At 40.3% G+C, this 24493-nt stretch overlaps 1 protein-coding gene across 1 annotated transcript in view; it reads left to right on the top strand.

Annotated features, from left to right (window-relative positions):
- Positions 1 to 24493, top strand: part of mrps22 (mitochondrial ribosomal protein S22) — a 76190-nt gene that overhangs the window by 31474 nt on the left and 20223 nt on the right. The gene's annotated exons all lie outside the window — the stretch shown is intronic.

Below are 24493 nucleotides of genomic sequence, written 5' to 3'. Positions count from 1 at the left end.
AGACTGTCAAGAGCCTCTGATCACACAAACAACTTCCCCAGCGCACTTTCACTGACTTTTCACTGACTTTTCTTTTTTTATGCACTCGGCTTGACTGGCATGTAAAATGTATGAAGGCAGTTTTGTTAAGATGGAATCCTCTTTCTTCTCCCATTTCTACTTCTGCTAAAAGGATTCAAAGGACCTGTTTTAAATGGCTTTTAAATGGCAGAGAAACATAACGACACTGAAAAATATCAGTTTTGTTGTGTCAGGAAAGGAGAAAAAGCGGGGTCCTCGAGTTCAAGTTTCCTTTTTGACCTTTGTACTTGATGGTGTAGTTTTACGTTTCAGGTTAATTGGTGCGGAGACGACGCCTCTGCTTGTGTGCTTGTGTGCATATGTGTTTGTGTGTGTCAGGGTTTGGATCATGCCTGTATCTCCATCCCCCGTTCTTAGCCAGGTGCATGGCAGTGCTTTGGAGCTTTTATCCCAAGCCGATCCCTGGGAATGCAGAGAATTTCTCCCAGACGCTCCTGGTCACAGTGCCCCGGCAGCTCCTACTCACACCCACAGATACACACACATACACATGCACACACATACATCTCTTCCGCCTCTCCCTTAACCCCGACACCACTGACAGACACAGCCCAAAGAGCAGACACCTGGCTTTGCGCAAACACACATGTGCACACACATACACGCACGTACACACACGCACAAACACACACACACCCTGGGGAACTTCAGGGAAAGTCGGGGATCAGCAGAAACACTCTAGAGAAACAGGAGAAGGCAGAGGACACCAGATGCAAGATAGTACTCAACAAGAAGGAGAGAGAGGTGGAGGAAAAAAAAGTGAGACTGAGACAAAGGCAAAGGGCAAAGGTCAGCTTGACAAACAGTGAAATGGATCCTAAAATTCACAGACAAGCTACACATAAAACTTAGAAAATAATAATCATTTCACATTACAGCAAGTCATTTATGCTCAATATCATGGTTAACATCGTGACCTTCTGTATGACATTAATTTTCTTTTCTAAAAGTTTTCCCCATTTAATGGTAATTAATATCATCACTTTAAATCACATCATTTGTAAACTGGGCAGGAAAGGGTTAACTTGATCTGTCAGTGAGGGTGCAGCCCTCCTGTCAGTCAGGAGTTAACACCACCTGAGAGTCCTGTCAGCCTCACTTCCTCTCCTTTCTGTTGCCTGCCAATCAAGCTGCCGCAGTGCAAAACCGCACCTGTGTGCATGTGCAAGTGTGTAGTTTCTATGGATTCAAAGTGAAGGAAACACAACAATAACAAGAGGTTTTCTTTTAAAAAAAAACTTCACCAGAAATCCTGCCAGTTAAAGTCTGTGGGATGAATAAGGAGCGAAACATGTGAAAGGAGAACGTGATAACAAAACACTGCGGCTGCAAAAACCTGTTGCTCGTAGGCCTACTGTGGCATTTCTCCTTGTTGTAGTGCTGAGTGGCATGTGTGATAATGTCTACTCTCAATTCACACGCTGAAAGAATGAAAATCATTTAGCTGCTGGGAAGAGAAGCCGCACGCACGCACGCACGCACGCACGCACACACAAACAGTTCATTATCTAAACACTGCAGGGCACGGTTCTTCACTCCCCTCTCTTCTCTCTCTGACTGTGTCTGCACCTCTGAGGCCAAGGCAAACACTCGGTGTGTGTGTGATACACTCATATCTCAACACACTTCTTCCCCCCATACTAATTCTCCAGATGTTCTGCAACTTAAAGGTAGGTGGTGTGTCTCAGGAGTGGTGTTTATCGGATCATACCAACTGAACTTCAACCCCCGCCTCCCCAACCAACTCTTCTAACACATCTAATTCTTACTGTTTCCTCTGAGCAATTATCTGCAATAGCATCCGTTCCTCTTGCTGTCTTCACTTGAGCAAGTGCATTAAGTAGGAGGAAGTGCACAAGATTGACAACAAAGAAAAATAAATCGAAGACACGGAAAGTGAGTCTAAAAAGGCAGCAAGTACAGCTTGTCAGCAGTGCCGCAGCAGTGCAGCTGTGTGGTATCTCTGTCACTAGGCTGGTCTCTGTTTCACATAGAATTCCTCTGCGGCTTTCTAACAGGAGGAAAGCCCTCCCTTAGTCACACAAAGCTGATCTCCTATTGGTTCCCCAGAGGCCCCCGGACCTCCCTGCACCCAGACAAATACAGACACTGCACTTAAGAGTGTGTGTATAGATGTGTGCGGGGGCAACAGTAGAGACAGTGTCAGTGTACACCTGTCTTTGTGTCGCTGCACTGGTCAAAAAAAATATGGTGCATAAAAGGAATGTCTTTTGAACAGCTGTCCAACACAACGAGTCGCACGAGTGTGGAAGTCAGGCTGAAGTTCGGAAACCAAAATGAACAAGAAAAAGTACCAGGCCCCTGAAGTGGAGAATTGTAGGGGTGGTATTTTATGCTGTGGTCACATCCAGTGAGAATCTGCATCTTTTTTGGCTGATGCTTCAGGGACAGTTTTTGAACACTCGGGTTTGGGTCCAATGCTGCAGTACTCTAAAAACCATGGTTGCCGGTATTCTTTATATGGGCTATTTGAAATATTTCTGTTAACACACTGGCTATGACTTCATAATAACCACTCTGATATTTACTTTGTTGCTTATAAATTAAATAAGGATTAATTATAGATGTTTTCATTCACTTTATTCCATTATTATTACTACTACTAATAATAATTATTATTATTGAATTAAATACTACAATTATATGAGTAAATATTTGATACATTCATAAGATTATTTACTTATGATAAATCATTAGTAACACATCTATAAACGTTGTATTAATCCATCCATTGCATTCATAGATTATATAATTGAGTTTTAATGAATAATAATATAAAGAAGGAAAAATATAATAAAAATAAAATAAAGATGTTGTAAAGCATCTAATATTATAGCTGTACATATTGGTATAGATAAATATGATGGCTCATCTCATTTATTAGCCATACACATTTATGTAAGATGTTATTTAGATTTTTTAAAACTGTCCTTTAGCAAGTAAGCACTATAACAAAATTACAAAATAAACATGACAAAAACACTTACAGGTGTTCCTGATTGGTTGGTACACCACCTACTGTACCTTTTAAGTTCATGTACACTCACATTTTGTTTCCTGGCTTCTCTGAGGAGCCTTGTTTTGTGGACATGTACTGTGTCACAATATGTGAACCTTGGTTTGATACAGATTGATATCAGACAGTAACCAACAGCTAACACAGCGACTCAGGGAACCTTTGCGACAGATAGGTCGTAAGAGCCAGAGTCTCCACATAGAGTCCAACAATACTGGGCCAGAAAATGTCCTTATGTCCTTACACAGTTTGTTTAGCAACAACCTGAAGTAGCTGTTTACTGTATTGCCTGAACAATACAAACGTTATCAGTCTCTCACATTGTGGAGGAATTTTGGCACACTCGTCTTTACAGTATTTCTTCAGTTCATTGAGATTTGCAGGCATTCGTTTGTGCACAGCTCTCATAAGGTCTAGTCAAACCATTTCAATCTTGCTGAGGTTTAGACTATGACTTGGCCATTGTTGCATGACCAAATTTCCTCAAAGCTTTAGCAGACAGATGGTCTCACATGTGACTACAGAATACTTTGGTTCATGGTCAGCTCAATAACTGCAAGGTGCCCAGGTCCTATGGCTGCAAAACAAGCCAAAAATCATCACTTCTCTACCCCCCTGTGCTCTGTTTGATTTTCTCCAAATGTGGAGCTGTGTATTATGGACAAACGTCTCTACTTTGGTCTTGTCAGTCAAGAGGACATTGTTCCAGAAGTATTATTGGTTCACATGCAGCTTTGCAGACCTAACCAATACTTCCATATTCTTTTTAGAGAGAAGAGGCAGACAAGAGGCTATTGGCTGCTCTTTCAAACAAGTCACACTTGTTTAGTCTTTTTTTATTTTATTTTACTGTCCTGAACTTTAATATTTTACATGTTAACCGAAGCCCGTATAGTCTGAGATGCAACACTTGGATTTTTTTTTTCTGTCCACTCCTGTGAAGGTTGTTGCATTATGTTAATATACACTGGAATGTTTCAGACCAGCAACCTGCCAAACCCTCAGCTTTTATAGGAGAGTTTCTTTTCTTTTTCTGTGACTTTTTTTTTAGAGCAATTTGGCTTCAATTACATTTGAAATCTAGCATAGTTTAAATCCATAAAAGCTTAGCTTTAAATATAATATCTAGATTATTCCAAAATCATGCATGTCAAAATGAACGTTACTTGAACCTAGACAGCAACATACGCCATACATTTGGAGTTAAGTAACTTTTATTTTAATTAAAGACTGAGCAAACAGTAAGTCTAGTATCTGTGACTTTTGTCTATGTTTCGGACATGGAGGATTTACTTCAATCACTGAGAAGCTATTATGAGTGGTGTGTTTTTCCTCAGTACTATATTCTAAAGTCTATCATAGGAATGATAGCAACAGCAAAACTACGTTAACTTGGGGACTGCTAGTCCTATCAAAAAAGAGAAAACGGTCAGAGAGAAGCCTTTAGGACAGGAGTCTTTACATAATGCACTTCCAGTCCAGAGATCCTCTAGAGATACTGACACAGACTGTTCAGACAGAGGAAGAAATAAAACAACAGTCTGCCATACGCAATGCAAGCAGCTCTGATGAACACAAACAGGAACCAGGCAGACGGATGGAGAGGCATGGAGGAATGAAATTAAAGAAGGGAACACAAGAACTCTCCTCTCTGGCTCCACATCGAGTGCTTAGCAATCTCTCCATCATCATCATGTCATCACTCAATTAAAAGGTTAGGCTCTGTTTATTCTTTCTATTAGCAAGATTTGGAAAACATCAACAATCACTTATTACCAAGACTCACTGCCTCCGGGCAAAGCCACTGCTAATTGTATTTTGTGTGTGTGTGTGTGTGTGTGTGTGTGTGTGTGTGTGTGTGTGTGTGTCTGTGTGTGTGAGAGAGAATGTGTAAATAGCTCATTTAACAATAGTGGATAATAGAGGAGCACTCTGTCCTGACTTGGAAGCCAAACCAATGTTTGTGTTATCATTTAAAAAAACTGACATCTTGATCATTGATTTGTCTTTAATGACATTTCTTAGAAATTTCTGTGAAAAATAACTCCATGTTGAAAAATTGCGTTGAAAGTGAATAACTAGCTGGAGAAAGATTCACTGTTTTGCAACAGCCTGTAGTGTTTTTGGCACATTGGAGCACCAAGGGCTCCAATCCAATATCACTACAATGTAGAAATCATCTAAAAAAAACCCAACCTGCATTATGATCTGCTGGAGAAGTGGCACAATCCCTGCTTGATGCATGACATAACAGGACCCTTGCCACTCACTATTTACAGTTTCATTAGTTGACTGCCTCTCTTTCAACATTAATGACAACAGGTCTAAATGACAGGCTGTAAAAGAACAATACAATCTCTGAGTAGAAGTATGTTTTCCTTCTTCCATGTTGGACTTTTGATCTTCATAAATGTTTGAATGACATTTTATTAACATTTACTAGCAAGGATCCACCTATTTTCCTCATCACATTGCCCAACAGGCCCAAGTTGCAATGCAGCAGTGCTTCAACACTGAGCTCCACACTGAGGTGGATATTGTTTAATTGTTTTCAAACATTTTCAGTCTAATTTCCACTCTTTACACAGCATGTACGCAGTCCTGATCAAGGTTATCAAAGAGCTACAGCTTGAAGCCCTTAATGCATTTTAATTCTCACTGACCTTGGATCAGCCTTTGCTAACAGCAGCCCTTGATATCATAATCAGCTGAAAGAAACATTCTTGGTAGTTGTGATGGAACTCTGAGATCTATGATTTCTTATCTTTCAAACAGCTCTTTCTCTTTTGTGCTCAGCGTTGTCTTTTCATCTGATGCTCCTTTATTTCCTGGCATACCCTACATGTTAGTCCTGATCAAAATTAGAAGTAGGGAGATTCTAAATTCCATTGCTATGTGCAGTTGTACGTCTCCATAGATCCCGGTACCACAGTACATCCTGTAGAAACTTCCATGTAATTGACAGTAATGCTGCATACAAATTGGAAGCAATTCCCTCGTCAGGCATTGTTTTGAAATTAATGGCTGGTTGCTCCCAGGTTCTGGTTGCCTTGCCGATCAACTAATGTATCTAAATCCAGGTATCAAGTCAATCATTTGCATTGATCACTCTCATTGGTTATCAAACCAGTGTCACAGTCTCACCTGTTATAGCGTCTCATTACTATATTCCTGCAAATCACTTGCAGTGTGAAATTGGCTTAATAATTTTTAAAAAAATAAATAAAAACTATATGGTTATCATGACAACACCTGTGGCCTTAGCACAAGTAGGGCTGTTCGATATAACGATATATATCGGATGACGATATAAAAACGTCTATCATTTCATTTTACGCTATCGTTTGTTTCGTGGTGTCGCAAAATAAACTGTTTATGGCAATATTCTTTCATTATTTTGATGGTCACTATATTAATTTCTTAAAGTTCTCTCTTTCTCTTATATTTTATATAACCACACTACAGACAGACAAGCGCTTGTTTTTATGCCTTGTGGTTAGCAACAACAAAGGTAAAACCACCGCGTGTCCGCTTGTTTATTTTCCACATAAACCTTACACGATAAAGCTCAAGATCCTGTTGAGACTTTTCAAAATATACAGAATCACGTGAAAGATGCAGAGTATTTATGGATGAGAAGCAAAAAAGAGCTGTCAGGTGCTAAAAAATAAACCTTAGACTCAAACGTTAGAACAGGCTTTTCCCCGCAGCACGCCGTGTAATAAATACTCACAAAGAAAACGGCGGCCGTTACAACTTATGTCTAAAAATGTATCGTTTCATGCATCCGTTAAAACACTCGACTCCAGGTACATGACGCCCAGCTGGAAACACTTCACGCAAGTCGAGCTGCCCAAGATTCACAGAATTTACAGAAAATGTTACATTTTTGTGATTTATATCGTTATCGGGACGATAGATGTCTTAATATCGGGATATGAGATTTTGGTCATATCGCACAGCCCTAAGCACAAGGGCCATTTTTCCAGTCTCCAGTCAGTGTGCTCCACCTAATAATATTTGTAAAAGAAATTAGTGACTTAGACATTACTGACTTAAAATTCTCCTTTGAGCTAACTAAAATATGTAAAATGTAATCCTGCTTGGCCCAAATGACACAAACAAACAAGTTAAGCAAGCTCGGGTCATTTTTTTTTTAGGATTTTGAATGTTTTTGTATCTTCTAGATGGTTGCGGTACACTTTACTCTGTTTTATGCAGGTAAAACTCTCAGGTATCCTATGAGTTTAAGAACTGATTTTTAATATTTCCCTGCTTGTTTTTAAAGCATTGAATGCTCTGGCTCCTACTTATGTCTGCTTACTCTATGAGCCTAACAGCTGCTGGTGATCCTCCACCAGAACCCTGCTCATATTTTCTAATTATTGACTTGGCTTCAAAAGTGAACAGGGTTTTGCTATAATAGTAGGTTTTCTTTTAAAAGGTAAATGTTTTTTATTATTATGACATCTAGGCCAGTGGTCATAATGGTAGGAGGAGTAAACATAAAATAGGGGGCTATATAAAAATGACTGAAAAGAAATCTTACTCAAATGAAAGGTTCTTTAATTACATCTTGTTATGTAACTCTGTAAGTTGAAGCCCTGTTTTTGTTGTCTTCTGTGTTTTGTCACCGCGTCGGCATGATAAGCAGGTAAAATTGGAAGCGGATGATAAAACACCTCAGTGCCCATGTTTGTCTCTCTACTCCCACTCCCATCTGCTGTCTGCTGAACTTGTCCCAAAGAGTCCAGATAAGCATCTCCCCAAAATCTGAGACAGGACCCACACACAGAGCACCACCACCATCAAATACCACAGAGCAAGTGAGTGTATGCCTCTGTCTGAGGCATGTGTGTTAGATCGTGTGGGTACACATAAAGTTATGTGTGATTGAATCTGGGCAAATGAGATAAGGTTGGTGCTACGATAATGATGTTTGTGAGAAAACTGCGTTGTGGAAGTTCTGTGCACACTCGGTCTGCAAGTACATACAGTAGTACGTATATGTGTCTGAGCAAAGCAGGAAGCAAAGTCTTGTGCACTGTGATGCTGGCGATAAGGGTGGTGCATCTGTGTGTCTGTGCATGTGTGTGTGTGTGTTGCCAGGGAGGTGGGACGGGGTTCAGTGGTAGGACATGTTCATCCATGCTGGTATTCGTGAGAGGCTCCCAAATACCAGGGCGGGATTGGAGGAAGGAGATGGTAGGGTGGAGGTGGGGAGGTTGCCCAAATCCTGCTACTTATCTCTAAGCATAAATGAAGAACAGTGGTGAAAAACAATTCAAGAATATTACCTTTACATGCATCAAGAGCAGAACATGGCATTTCTCACTTCTGTTGTTTTTAAATGTGCATAAATCTGAGTTCTCAAATCCTCGACTAAATATCTAAAGATACTGTATGATTTTAAAAGTGATTGGAAACACTAGTGCACCTTTCTGCTCAACTGATGCTGATTTCTGACAGGAAGAGTTAAAAACTACATTATTCAAACTAACAATGTACATCCTCCCATGGCATAATTCTTTGCTGAACATCATGCATGAAATTATGGAGGGTGGAAGGTACTCAGCGCATCAAGTGACGGTTAACAAGAGAAACCTGTTGGAACTTGTTCCTTATTTTATTTCATCCAGAGTAAATACACAGTAAGTATAAGTAAATACCATGTAAGTATGAGTAAATACAAAGTCAAGATAAATAAATGAAAAGTAAATGTAAGTAAAAGGAAAGTAAGCAAGTATAGGTAGATTTTTTTTCTCTCCATTATTTTAATTACTCTTGCTTTGAGGCACTATATAAACAAAACTGAAGTGAACTGAACTGAATTGAGCCCCAACTAACAAAGCCTATGATGTATGGCAAAGTTACAAAAAGGTAAAGAGGGGGTGGCTGTATTTTTGCAGAGCTCCAGTTTAAGTGCATATTAATTAGAATCAGAATCAGAAAGACTTTATTTCTCCACAAGGGGCAATTAAGATACAACAGAGCAGCATGACGTTGAAGATAAGGACAGGGCATAAACAGGCAATAAGAGTGAGATAATAAATACACAGAATATACAGTATATACACAGTTTTAAAATTAAAGTGACTGAAGGTGAATAAATAACTGTGAATGAGTAAAAGTGAATAAAGTGTCGACAGTATGAACAGAGTGTGTTTATGGGTGTGGGAAATGGTCTTATTGGCTGGAGTTAAAAAGCAAAGTGGCTTTGGGGCCAAAGGTGGCTCTCGTCCTCTCACTCCTGCAGGAAATGCAGCGGAGGTGTTGCCCAGAGGGGAGCCATTGAAATGCAGGGTGAAGAATGTGAGATGGGTCATTGATGATCAGTGTTGGGGAGTAACGCTGTTACGTATTTAAAATACAAAATATGAGTAACTGTATTCCGTTACAGTTACCGTTTAAAAAGGTGGTATTCAGAATACAGTTACTTTGTTGAAATAAAGGGATTACACGGCGGTCTTTTCCTGTTTCATATGTTCGGCTATGCCCTCCATATAGTAAAAAGTCATCATGATCAGTGTGCTGACTCCAAAGGAGTTGAGCTTCCTAAGGAGGCATAGCTGTTGGTGGCACCTCCTGAGAATCTCCTCTGTGTTGGCAGAGAATTTCAGGTGGTTGTCAAAGATGGTTCCCAACTCCTCAACTACCACCACTGGCTTCCCATGGATGGTGGTGGTGACTGAAGCAGCCAGATCCCTCTGCCTACTGGAGAAGGTCACCACCATCTCTTTGGTTTTGCTCACGTTCAGTTCAAGTTTGGAGCTGTCACACCACTCTACAAAATCCTGAAGAGCGGGCCGTGGTGTTGTGAGGGGCCTGACAGCAGTGACAGGAGAACTGTGTCACCAGCATATTTCACAAGGTGACAGTTGGGCTGTGTGGATCCTTATTTTTCCCTATTTTCTTTCAAACATGTACTGAATATCTTACTTAAATATCTTAAAAAATACATAATTTCTTTATACTAAGATGCTTTTTGTAGTACTGACGATGGTGAGGAGTTCCCTCTCTAGACTACTTGTCACTACACACTACTACATGTGTGTGTGTGTGTGTGTGTGTGTGTGTGTGTGTGTGTGTGTGTGTGTGTGTGTGTGTGAATGAGCAGGTGCCAGTAGCGCCAGGAGGGAGAATGTCTGAGCAGACTTTGGCTCAGAGCTAAAGTGTGAAATGACACTAACTACTAATAGTCCCAACTTAACTGCTGTCACTTGCAGCTGTTCGTCAACAGTACACGCAAGCAGAATATTCCGAAACCTCTGCATGTTCTCAATGACCAAACTCATAAAGCAAAGAAAGCACAGAGGCAAAGACTCATTAAACAATTAAACTGATCTGCTGAGCATTTTGTTGACTCACACAAAAAAGCGTCACTACATGTTGTAACTGCTCAAATCTGGTCACTGACAAAAATTGCACACATTTATTGACCCAGACAAGAAAGGAAAAATCACAGCCATTCACACAAATCCCAGGACTTGCACATGCACACGCATGCACACACACACACACACACACACACACACACACACAACACACACACACAAACACACACACACACACTCAAACATACGCACACGGCGCAGGAAGAGAATGACGAGGTGACTGATAGGCACAAACAAAAGCTGTGCCCCTAGAAAACAAACAACTAACGATATAAATATAGCAAACACACTAACTCAACACACACACACACACACAAACACACACACACACACACACACACACACACACACACACACACACACGTAAAAACACTATAAGTAGTTCTGTATACAGCCGGCTTATCAGCAGCTGGCTTTAAGTGTAAATCTGTGGCTATTTAAACCAAAGCATATCCTTCCTCATTTCATCTTTTAAAAAGCAGCGTTCAAAATGTGTGTGCACATATGTGTGCGTGTGTGTGAGTGTGTGCACTTGAATGTGACTAAAAAGCTCTAAAGTGCTTTTGTGTGCAAGGTGCAAGTGTGTGTGTGAGATGGTGTGTGTGTGTCGGCTTCCTTATTTTGAAAATGAATATGAAAACAAGATAGGTGTTCATGAGTGTGTCTTTTGTGTATTTTAAGTGTGAGACACCTGTAGACAGCTATTCACTCACGCACACACACCCATTAAAGCACAATCCAAAACACTATGGGCTCCTTATATTCAACCAACTTATTGATATAGCCGGTACGTGATAGCCATCTGCCGGCGTGTGGCACTGCAAGGTGAAAGGCAAGCTGAATAGAGGGATGAAGAGGGGCGAAAGGTAAATATTTGGTCTAGTTAACGTGCTGGTGTTTACGTTAAAGAGTAGCAAAGCTGTTTTTTTTCTTTTAAGCCTCGCTCTCATTCCAGTTTGTAAACTTGGCTACCAGATAAAGACTCTGTCCCGCTCGCCTCGCAGAGATGAACAGAAAAAGAGTGAGGGAAGGATAACAAAACAAACATAAAAGAATTGAAGGAGCACTCTTGGAGCAGCTCCTATCTCTATCAGAAACATTTACTGTACCGTGGCACAACAAATAACTAGGTGACAAGTGAGAAAAACAAAACTACCACTGCTGTGGACTCACATGGATAAAGAGGGGAAAGGAAAGGAGGAGGGTGGGCGGTGGGGGGAGTGACACAAAGCCAGAAATAAAGAGATCATCTTAAGTAAAATAAGTCACCAAAAAAAGTGTTTTGGCTAAAAGAGAAATGAAAGAAAAGATGATAAAATGAGTGGGGAAAAAAATTAGAGGATGGATGGATAAGGATTAAATAAAACATGCCGATGGATGACCGAGAGAGGCAAGGAGACAGAGATATGAAGATAGAGAGCAGGCCAGAAAAATGGAGCGGTGCAGCCAGGCCAGAGATGAAGAGATAGCAGAGCCAATAAGGCCCAGAGTGTGAAAGAAAGCTTTTCTGTGGAGTTCAGACAGACTTTCATTCCAAGAGAGTCCACACTTCAGCAGAAGTGCAATTTCTTTGATGCAAATAGCATCAAACGCGGGAGGGAATGAGGGCTGGATGGACCAACAGCTTGTTTGTGTTCAATAGTGTTTCTTTTTTTATGCACCCGGGTTGTAAAAAAAAACAAAACTTTTTTATGTCGCTAAAAAATATTGAAACCAACAAACATGTTTAACCTCCTAAAACGTGAACTCCTCCACGGCACGCCTCTTTAATTTCTCTTTGATATTTGGGCATGTACCTGATTTTTGTTTCAGAGAAAAATGACATCCACATATGATGACATTGGTTTTAAATTTCGATAGAACAGTGGCAGCATAAAGTCCTCGTAAGTGGATATCAGGCCCTTGTGGAGCAAAACGTATTATTTTGGCCTAGATCCCAAAATGTGATGTCCACATATGTGGACGCCAGGTCCTAGGAGGTTAAATCATATCCCTTAGCCCACATTTACATTTTTGTCATATATACATATTGGTGTTTACAGTGTGCAATATTTGGATATGGATTGCAGCATGGCATCATGCACAGGTTTCCACAAATTGGAGCCTCTGTGATTGTTTTTTTTTCTTCAGAAGGTCAGAAGGTGGCCTGCTGAAAATTCAGCCTAGGTTAGCTAAGGCTTGATTACCAAACTGCAGTAATGAAAAGTGTGTTTACGACCCTCTGTTAACAACTTATAAGAATGCAAATAATACAAAACAATAAGATGTCATTCACCATAACTGTAACACACAACAGGCTGCATTTTTTGTCAGTTAATTCCATTAAAATGCCCTAAAGGCACAATTTAAACTTTTTGGTTGTTTCTACAAGGATTGCCTCATTTTTGGAGACCCAGGAGAGCACTGGAAAATGTGCACAACTGCGTCATCCCTGACAAAGCTAAGTGAAAAATCTGTCACTCTGCCAGTCAAGTTAACAAGCTAATCTGTTTAATCCAGTTAATCTAATTTCTTCAAAAGCACACTGACACAAGTCATCACATGTAAATAACAGTTTTTCTAATTACCAGTTCTAACAGACAGTGGAGAGTAACAAGACTCTTATGAGCCATCCATATTTTTACAGTTGGCATGAGGTCAAGTCACTTCAACAGCTTTTTGATTTCCACTGTTAATCACCATATTATCACACAAAAATTGCATGTAATTGCCAACTTGTAGAATCACACAGTTACACTAATCACTTTGGCTGGGCCATGGTCTCCCACCACTGTTTTCTCCAGTGTGACAGAAACATGAAGAAGCAAACAGCATTCATCACCTTCAAGTGATGTTAAGTGAGCAGTGACCTTATATTTTGACAACTTTGAGCTGAGAAACTTAAACAATTACCAAATCCAGGGACATGAGGGGTTGTAAATAAATCAGTTCACCCAGGCAACAGAGCCTGAAATGTCCGGTAGCTATGAAACAATGGGCAATCAAAGAAATTGTTTATATGTAAACAGGGTTTAAAGGTGGATGCTGGGGCTGATGGAGGGGTTAAAAAGGAGTTAGCAATGCAGTGCTGCAACAGCAGTGAGATCATCCCTCAAAAATAGCACATCTAAACAGGCTGCTGTATTTTCAGATACAACACGCGCCACTCACACTCATCCTGACGTCACTGTCAATCATAGCTGCAAGAAAACATGAAAGCATTTACAGACCACACAGACATCTAGAAAGTGAATCCTGCCTTCAGTCTTCAGAGATTCATTAGAGGCTCTTTGATGCTGATGTATTTTCATTGGGAATTAGTCCCCCCCCACCCACCCGAAACAAGAGCCAGCTGTACAAGCCTGCAACTGCATCTTATCTCCCAGCGCGGTTCCCGTTAGCAGGCCTTTTGCCCCCTTTGTTAGTAAATAGGGGCAAAACTGCAGTACCATAAAACTCTGCATGTTTTTGGATTTGCATAAAAGATGACAAATTATTGTCATTGCTTGAATATGTTTGTGCCAAAAAAAACCCTTTTTACTAATTAAAAGGTGTGCAGAACAGTACAGATATTTTTTACAACAGCATGTGTGTGTGAAAAAACATCAAGCCAGCAATAGTGACGAGCAGAAAGAGAAAGAGGACTGGAGTGTTCACCCGGAGCGAGCCTTCGCATTCTCCAGATAGTTGGAGTGCTCCTATGAAAGCCCCTCACGTGGCAGGGCAGCACGCTGATTCAGCTGCAGGTTATTGTGCCTCAAAGACACTTTCTTACAGTGAAAATATTATGATACATCTGCACATATTTAACTCTCGGCCGTACTCACACACACATGCCTGTAGGGGCGCGCACATCAAAAAAACAGCTCACATGTCTGAGAAGTCAAAGAGAGGAGCCTTGGAGAGCTGTCAAATGTGCTAAAATGTTGGTGGGCGCTCAAAACAATAAAAACAATATCTGCACATCATCAACAGCCCGGGGAGGTCTATTGATCAATGCAGCCGCTAACCTGAAACTGACTAATCCACAGCGATTTCCTTCCTTCCTCGGCTCGCTGAAGTTTTACCTTTGTAGTGCCCAAAGAAATCCACAAATGTTTCTCACTACCACTCAGTACCACTTTCAGTGTTGCTGGTGGAAATAAGAAAGGACTCTCAATGAGCGTGCAAGTCTTTGAAGTGTGCTCACTAGGAGGTCAGCGTTTCTACTCCAACATGCATGCGCATATCCTTGCATTGTTAAGCATTCTGTCGACTTATATTGTCTCTTTAACTTCTTGACTTGACATGACAGCATGCCAGCACTCTGCCTAACCCCGTCCTTTACCTCATTTTAACCTTAATTCAGCTGCATTAGACAAAAATAGCTTTGTTGCGTCATGTGGTCTCACCAGTGTCACCATAATTGGCCACTTACTGGGTTCTGAGGCTATTTGGACCCCACGGAAGGCTCTTCTGTAAACCACAAGCACACGGTCTTTTGAGAGAGTTGGGACAGCTGGAAAAAAAGTGAATTTTTGCAACATCGAAACAGCATCATAATATAATGACACACTTCATTGCATCTACTGGAACTGTAAATAGACCTGGGGATAACCCCGCGTGACCCTCCGGGTTTTCGGACGGAGGCGCCATGAAAAGCAAGGCCCCACCAGTCGCCTCTTTTTCCCTCTCTTCTCTTGTTATTTGTTCAGTATGTAGTACAAATTTCCCTGTGTTGCAGGCATATAGGGATCAACACGGCGAACTGTGCCCAACCTTGACTTACCTTATGGACCTCGTTACCATGCCACAGAGTTCAGGCCTGACAGATCCAATAACCCCTCCACCGTCGTTCAGAAGAGAAATTGCTCCAAGCAATCCGTGCCGGAGAACGCCCCACGCCTCACCCCGCGTTTAAAGTTATGATCCTTATCGTAATTAATTCAATAAAGCGGTAATGTGCTGCAAACCCGGCACCCCCCTCTGCCTCGTGCGGCGTGCAGAGGGATATAAGCTTTCAGGTTCGGCCTCTCTCACTAACTTCAGTGTCGAAGGTAATAGAGAGCAGACAGGAGTTAGACAGCGATAGGTATGTCTGCAGCGGTGCGAGTAAAGAGGCCTAATCAAATTTGTTTTAGACTTTAAAAAGATACTTTCAGGGGTTTGCGTTAATAACCTAATAATAATAAGAAATGGAAAGCTGATCCAAGGTCAACAGTGGAAGGAGGCCATTTTTAATTTAGAAAACTGGAGTGGGCTCCAAATAATTGGCTACCATCCTGTGGATGCACACACTGGTTTCCAGGATGGCCACAACATCACAGGGCTGGCGGGAGATGAAGAAAATTACTGCAATAACTATGAAAAGTAGTAGAAATGCTAGTAGAAAAAACATAAAACGTGTTTGTGTAAGCGGTGTACAGTGTGTGGAGATGAAACCAGGGTTGAAAAGGGAAATATTCATGAAAAAACCCTTCAAAGCTCATTTGATCACATACATTTAGTATAAGCAAAATAAAAGGGGAGTTGAGTGAATCCAAACACTTTTCTACGGATGTTCTGCCGCAACACAGCTTTACTCAGCTCCTTTTAAGAGTGACCATCTTCTTCGCTTCCCCTGCAGGGACCCATTACCTGGAATAATATAAATATTATCAGTGAAAACAGAGAGCATGTCATCACAACATTTTAGAGTAATTGGGAACGCGACCTGGCTTTAGATGAAAAATAATAACCGGTCATGTCTATTGTTTTTCCAGAGCCTTAATTATTTGAACAGACTTCTGGAGATCAAAACGCTGATTAGATGTCAGTTGCTATGCGCTGCGTGTCTGAGCGCAGGTATGTGTTAGATGCCCTTCAGTACTTCAGTAGAACTGCTCAGTGGTCAGCCCATACACTGCAGGCCCTCGTTTTCCAACCAAATATCCTAGGTGCCATGGAGCCGCGGCTCCTAGGAAATAAAAGTCCCATTTATTCATTCCCTTTTGCATTTGCAGTGACATCTGAAGAACTGTGCGAGCTAGGCAAATTAGCCAGATAACAGAAAAAAACACCTGTATTATATGAGCTGTTGCTTTCACGCATGAGAGGTTATAAACATGGAGTCATTATGCTCCTCTTTAAACATCTGAATGCAAAGGCGAAGAGCAGAGGCGAGAAAAGGTCACTGAAAGACAGAACCTACAGACTGTCTTTTGAGTGAGTTAAAGATAACTAAAGATAACCTGTTTCTGTTACAGGCGGCCCCCCAGTTCAGTTTTCATATTTCATGTTGTGTTAGTCCAGCGCTGTTTTGAGCTACGTGGAAGTTTTCATTTGTCCATCTCTGAGCCAAGCTGTACTGCTTCTGAAGTCAGTGGTGCTTTTCTTACAGCACTGGTTCTGTGTACACCTCTGATGTTTGCACTTGGTCCTGCTAAAGCCGCTGCTGCTAATGTGCTGCAAGCCCACTCATGCTACACCTCCTTTGCACAACTGCCTTTTTCTGAACACAGATATTCTCTTTTAATGGCTGTCAAGTGACCCTGCTTCATGATTTGTTTGCATCTTTGTGAAAAACTACACCAGTGGTGTGTATAGCATTAATTAAATAATTCAAATCAAATACAAGCTAAGTCTGTGAAAAAAACACAGACGCCAGGATTCCACGGAGAACACGCGCCTTTTCACACAGATGCTAATCTGGTTTTGCTCACGAGGCAAATGAGTTCTTTAAAATGAATATGAAATGTCATGGATGACTATCTGAGTTAACAAGGGAATAGGACACAATATTAAAAACTCTGTGGAACATTTCCAAATGGTTGCACAGGCTAATTGACAACCCACAAGAGTCTCCTGCATGGCAAAGCAGCAAACTGTAGCAATCTTGAGATGTGTATTTGACTGATGATGAGCAGTCCTGGGAAAGGTGAATTGTAAAATCAGTATTTTACAAGATTAGAGCCATTAAAAATATTGTATTATGGAATATTATTGCATGATGGAGTATTAAAACGGTAGTTGGCTTTCTTAGAAAAGTAAAATGTTAGTGTCCTTTTGTGTTACCAAAAATGAATGCCACTCTGCATTTAGCTTTAGCATCGGCATCAGTGTGGTGGACTTGACTTCCAGTAGGGTAGGAATGAAATAGGGTAAGTGATGGGCTTTCAAACAAGAAATTATAGGTTTGAATCACCCTTAAGGCCTTTACGCACTAAAAACATAAAATTCATGCAAATATTTTGTGTGTTAAAACAGTTTTTCAACCTCACCTATTCTTACTGCAGCCACATTTAACCAATCAGTCGACTGCATTTGGCCTCTCGTAGCTCAAAACGCACACAGGTACTGAATACACAGTGACATGGAAATCATAAAATAATACTCTTTCGCCTCAGACATACAGATAGACTTGCTCCGGGTCAGTCGGCTCTCTGGAACAATTCCTCTGACTATTCAGATGTGGTTCCTTCTTATGAGAATTGGGTGCAATCTAAATCTCAGTTTCTTCCTTTTGTTGTTCACAGACATCAGAACCAGATCATCATCGCTTGATGTCGACTTTCTGGTTTTTTTTACGGCACATTTTCTGAGGAGGTATTTTTCACAAAATCACGTATGTGTGCGTATATAGTATATACAGTATATACATTACGCAACAAGTTTGCACTCAAAATATTCAGAATTTCGTCATATTTTTGGATCGTGTGGTGTGTAATGGCTTTTAAGGTGGACTGCTTTTTCCCACTTTTCTTTTCCATTCTAGGAAGACAAGGATTAAAAAAAAAACCAAACGATATTCCAGTCAATAGACATAGTAGAAAATAATTGTTGAATTTAAAAATTGTCCTAAGTCAAACAAGTAAGTAACAATATAGAAATAGGTATACAATAATTAAAATAGCACAAAGCACAAGCTAACATCCGTGACAGTTCAGCTTTTATTTTGGAACTATTTTCAGTCATGAGCACGCGTTGAGAAAAGGCCGCTAGCCAATGGCCATTCAAGGTCGAAATGTTTGCTGGGTGGTGATGATCATTATTCAGTAATGCAAAAAAGTCAACAGAGCGAATGCTTTTTAGTCACAAAGAACTATGGCAAAGGAACTAAATAAAAACCTTGAATCCTCTGTTCAAAACAAAGGTGAGGTTCCTAAATTCCTGAAACGGTGTCTAGTTGCCTGGAAGGTTCCTGCTGTGAGAAGGGCTTATCTTTTTTATATTGAAACACCAATAGTGTGTTAACTGTGAAGGTGGAGCAGTCCTGTTAAACGCTCATGCTCTACTTAGGATGAATAAAAGTTTAAAAAAAAAAAGGGGGGGGGTTACGGCAGTGGAGCTGGACTACCTTAGGAAACAAGGGAAAAAAATCATTATCGAGGTCCAAACTCTAAGCCCTGGGATCCAATGCCTATAGGCAATGACAGCTTGGCTGTATCTTCTATTACATTTTCAGAGGAAAAAATGGTTTAGGTGTCCTTGCACAGAGGGGAAAAAATGGGCTCAGACACATTTACCTAAAATTTGAATACCGGTATTATGAAATGTTCCTTCATTGTTTGTGTTTCCCAGTAATACTCTTTGAGGATCTGAGAGTAACATTTGGTGAGGAGGTTGCAGACTCAAGATTTGCCCAAACTGAAAATTGCAGTAAGAAATTGATCAAAAGCTCATTGGAGAAATGTCTGCGATGAATAGAGGTGTGTGTGCTAGAGGTTGGGTGGTTAGTGGAGGGGGGTGACAGCACTACGTTCAGCTCAGGATATTTGACCAACGTTTGCACCCGTCCACTTCTCCCCTTTTTCTCCACGAGTCCCCCCTCAGATTGATTAAATTGGATCAAGATGACACCAATAATTGGCTCAAGCTGGGGCCGGTGCGCAGACCCAACGATCCATATCTAACTCCTTTTGTTGCGATGGTGTCCCTTTTCCCGCGCCGTGCTCCATTTGGAACAGTTTACCTTGGCTCCGCCACAAGTGTTTTAGCCCAATCCCCCGCTGAACACAACAGCTCGCTGACATCATGAGAGCGACGGAAAGGTTACATTTTTTACAGATGTCTGGTGCGTCACTTCACCCCTTTTGTACACTGTCGCAGAGAGAAAGCGGATGAGGTGTTTTGGTGTGAAATGTTACCGTTTGATATCAATATCCACGACCTTAGGGAAGAGAAGTAGATTGACAACTCCAGGAGACGGTTAATTTTAAGGGTTAAGAAACAGATAGGAATCTGAATGGATGCCTTACAGAGCACATAATTTTGGCAAAAGTAAAAAGATTGTAAATTAATTTAACGCGCATGCTTTCGAAATCCATTTCTGGTGCAGTTAATAGAGGCAGATACTAAGCATCCCAGAGCAGAGTGGCTAATCAATCGTTCTGCTTCACTCCTCTCACAGGGCTGATTTATTTTTTATAGTGATGGCAAACCATAATGTTTGAAGCTTTAATGAATTGAAAGTAAATTGTTAGAAAATGTAGCAACATGAGGGGAGAAAAGCTTAATCAGAAACAATATACACCGCATGGCTCCTCCACACAGCCTGCCTTTGCCTTTTAAATAGGTCTGACATGTTTGTTATGGTTTGAAATTCCTGACTACTGGAATCTGCTTTCACCCTTCAGGTTGCTGATTTTTCTGGCCGCTGCTTTGACTTGGCTCTGCTTCCTGCAAAGGTTTAAAGAGTACAAAAAATCTATAAAAATTCTTGATATTTAGGTAGATACTGTAAATTATCCAGTTTGTTGGAAAAAATGAGGTGTTACATGGCACCTAGGACACTGGGAACAGTTAAATCAGGTAAATGGTACAGGTTATCGGTGCACAATCAAATGTCTGTTTACCCCTCTCGCCTCATGCATTCAATTAGGCTCTGCAGCACTTTATCTAATGCTCCAACTCAGCCCTTCCAGTCTGAGGTGATCCTTGTGTGCCGGAGCTGAGGACAAATACTCAGCCTGTCACATCTGATTGAAGCAAAGCCTCATGGATCCTATCGCTTTGTCACCAAGGTTACTAATCAGATTTCCGTCCATTGCAGCCGCATATGCGATTTTCCGATCAAACGCTGTTACATGGCCCCACTAGTTGGCCCGTGCCCATTATCTAACATGTTTTCTGTGTGCTGGGGTCAAGCGAAAGTATAAAGCTCAGGGAGAAACACTATACCTGTCTTCTTGAGGAGTCTATTGGAGGAACCCACCAACAGGTTAAAAAGGAAAGGATTTGATATCAGTCGGGTCAAAGTCAGGACTCACAGCAGCTCACGTCAGGGGACCAAACCACATAATGCCGGAAAATAACCAGATCTTTATCAGTCTTGAAACTGTTATTATCTGTTTCAGACGAGGTTTCATTTAATCAGTCTTTTTATTCATTGGTATGTCATACACACCCAAGTAATTGAGTGAGATTGGCATAAATAACACATCTCTCTCTCTCTCTCTCTCTCTCTCTCTCTCTCGCCTCTATATATATATATAATGATTATATATTATATATATTAATATTATAATACTATATACAGTAGAATAATAATATATATATATATATTATAAATAAGATAGAATTTAAAATGTAATACACAGCAAATTCAAAAGTGTTAAATTTTTTGGTGTTAATAGTCTCCTTGCAAAAGTAGAGTTAATTTTACTCTAAGCAGAGTCACATTCTTTTAATGTAACTCTGAGGTGTAAAATGATAGTAGTTAAAATCGAGTGTTAAAAATGAGTGTTTCTCTGTCAAATCTGGAGGTGTTACAATGGAAACATTAACTCTTGACCTCTTAACTCTGAACTCCTAGAGGGGCTATGACACCAACAGAGTAAATTCACAGACTCCGCCCCCAGCACGGCTCCAATCGAAGCTGAAGTGAAGCCGTTTCAGAACATTTTGCTCTACATATTTGAGTTGTTTGCCATGCTTGGTAAGTCATTTTTTTCAAAGATTGTTTCAATTGTTATTAGCTTTTACTTCTGTGGCTCTTTGGAGTTGAGACAAAGCTGTGTGAAAGGCATTAGCCATGTTGCTCGCTGATAGCATAATATTCTGCTTTAGCTAGCTGAAAGGTATTGTTTGCGGGCAAATACCGCAGCCTTGAAAAAAGCTTGCATGTGAATTTTCAGTCAAATGTTTGGTCAAATACACCTAAAACAATGTCTAGAATGTGAAATGTTGGTATAATGGTGCTACTTGAAGCCTGAAAACGATCGCCCATAAAAATAAAAATAAAACCGAGCAAACAGCAGTAGCAGACGTCCTGACTGGGTTCTACGTTAGCATAGATCCCTCCAGAGTTTTGTGCACACGGTTTAGGTAAAAATGAAAAAGGTTGAGGTTTTACATTTAGTTCAGTATTACCTGTTGCCTGTGTCCTTGTCTTTTGGGAAAATACTTTACACAAGTAATGGCTCAAAGAGGATTCCTTTTTTTTTTTTACTGTGCTGCAATTGTTTACTGGATTATTTGTGCCATTAATTAGTGTCAACTAATTTTTATTCAATCTCCGCACAGGATATGCTTGTGAAGATGGAATATGGGGGAGAGCAGAAGTGCGTTGAAGTTCCACAAAGGGATGAATGAAGGACATGCATATTGTATTGAAGAAATAAGTGATGAGAATGCTGTTATTTGCATTTACCATGTCAGACCTTTTGATAAACAAAATTCTAATGAAAGTGAGAACATGTACACTGTTACATCTTTCAGAAAATGTTTTGAAATTGTGGTGCACAGTTCAGAATAAATGTTTTTCAAAAACCATTGCGATCTTTTTAGTAAATGTTTATTTCCAAAAGAAATTTCTAGAAGTTCAGAACAGTAAAATTCCCGCTTTTTAGAATGAATTAGAAGATAACTCTTACGTAGTTAAACTAAAATACTCTTTGAGAGTTAATATATAAACTCTTAACACCAAGTGTTAAATTATCAACTCCAGACAGATTTGGTGTTTAACACTAAATCAGAGTTAACGTACCAACTCTCCAAAAAGAGTTAAATTAACACTCTCTGGTGTGGACCCATATAGACACTTTAATAGTGTTGAAATCAAATCAGACAGTGTTAATTTGGACATGCTGGATTTGCTGTGTATATATATATATTTGTAAAAGTTCCTAAAATTTCAGAGTTGACAGCCCAGGATTAAAGAAGTCATAGAAGGCTACAGTAATGCTTTGAGTCACTGTTAACCAATCACATGCTCCCCTGTTTATTGACACTGAGCTAACCTTTGAACTCAGCCTGCGCCTGCCAAGGGGCGCTCTATTAGTCATGGTAACTCTGTGTGTAGGAGAAAGGGTATGTGAGGAGTAGTAGTGTGTTTGTGTGTCTCTGTGTGTGTGTGTGCGTGTGTGGGCCATGTACTCCAGATGATGAAGCCTAAAGACACTCAAAATAAAACAAAAAAACACCAGAATGGGTCAGCAGGAGGGGGAGACACTAAAATTCAAAGTTGATAACAACATTGATAACTCTCTAATATCTGCAAATAAATATGAAATGTGTAAATATAAAAATGCAATCAGGAACTACTTTAATATAGGTACCATAGGCTAGGTAGGGTCATCACATTGTATTTTACTTCTGTAAAAGTTTCAAAGCTTCCATGTGAGGTTTGGAAACATGCTGCAGTATTTTAGTGTTAGAGCATTTTGGCTTATCAGTCACTCAGTCAGATCAAGCAAGCTAGTTGCACACCAAACACAGGTTTGTCTTCTTAATCATGGAATTGTTTTTTAAAATTACCTCAAGAACACCAGTCATGATTAATTCAGTACAATCAGTTAACAAGTTTGTTTTTCAGGGGGTAGATACTTTTGAAGCCAGAGATTCTTTGAAGTACCATATCTAGCAAACCTCAATAGTTCTGCACTTGAAGATAATTTAGTTTTCACTTTTAAGTTATGGTTGTTCTTATATTTTTTTTTTGCTCTTCCAGTCCCAATGCCAGGCTAACAAGTACCTCAGCCCTGCAAAGCGCTGAGGAGTTGAAGTTACTGAGTAATGCCTCACCTCTTAATCGAATAGTTAGCAAAACCCAAACCAAAGAATTGAGCCCAGAAAATAGTCCCTTGTGTGAGCTGGTGATGTGACCAGCCAGAATCAACCAAAGTAAGACAAATGCAAGGAAATCTATCTGAAACACGGGAAATAAAAAAAAAACTACAGCAATTTACAATGTTATCTGGCCCTAGAGAGATTATGAACTGTCAAAATATCTCTTAACTTTCAGACAGAAAGTAAAGATGGATTCTAACCAAGTGTAGGCTCAGAGACCACAAACTAGCAATTGAAGAAGGGAGACACAAAAAATCATGGCAACTGAAAGGAAACAGAAGATGTGATCACTGTTTGACAGGTGAAGCTGAAACAGACACTCAATACAGTGATGAGCTCTTACTTTACTCTTACTCGTAGATTGATTATATATATTTGGTTTGCATTTTACTCACAATTATTACTTCATGTTTATGAGGGTAAAGTAAAAAAATCAAAGTTCTTTGTTTTTTTGAGTGCATGCTTCCAGCTTTGAGAATTTAGCTGTGAGCTGTGGGAACCACAGATGACTGAAAACAATGATATTAACAACCCAAAGCCAATCTTAGCTGTTTTGTCCTTCTGTAGATGCAAACCTATATATAGTAATTGTTTATTTCCCAGAATGTCTCTTCTTTGTATTTATTTATATCAGAAGAGGCATGTTTCTCCACATGCCTGGGAGAGTGAGAGTAAAAAGGAGGCCATTTTTACTTTTTCCCCAAAGCAGCTGGATAGCAGAGGTGAAGAGGTAAAGGTGGAGGTGAGGCACACCTCCACACTCCTGCCAGATGTTGCAGTACAGGACACACACTGTGAGGGAGGGTGGCAGCTAGCCAGAGCAAAGCGCGGACTTTACCAGTGACAGATGTGACGTTGCCTGTGTGGATGTGAAAACACTTCCGTTGTTTTGAAAGCCTGCTCTGCATGGCCTCAAAAGTCTGAGTAGTGGCTTGATGCTGCTGGGCTGCCTGGGTTTTGAGGGTGAGAACATTGC

The sequence above is a fragment of the Haplochromis burtoni genome, unplaced genomic scaffold (genome assembly GCF_018398535.1).
Source record: "Haplochromis burtoni strain Fernald_Lab_line unplaced genomic scaffold, NCSU_Asbu1 Contig_94, whole genome shotgun sequence".
Taxonomy (NCBI): domain Eukaryota; kingdom Metazoa; phylum Chordata; class Actinopteri; order Cichliformes; family Cichlidae; genus Haplochromis; species Haplochromis burtoni.
This window is presented reverse-complemented; position numbering and strand designations above follow the sequence as displayed.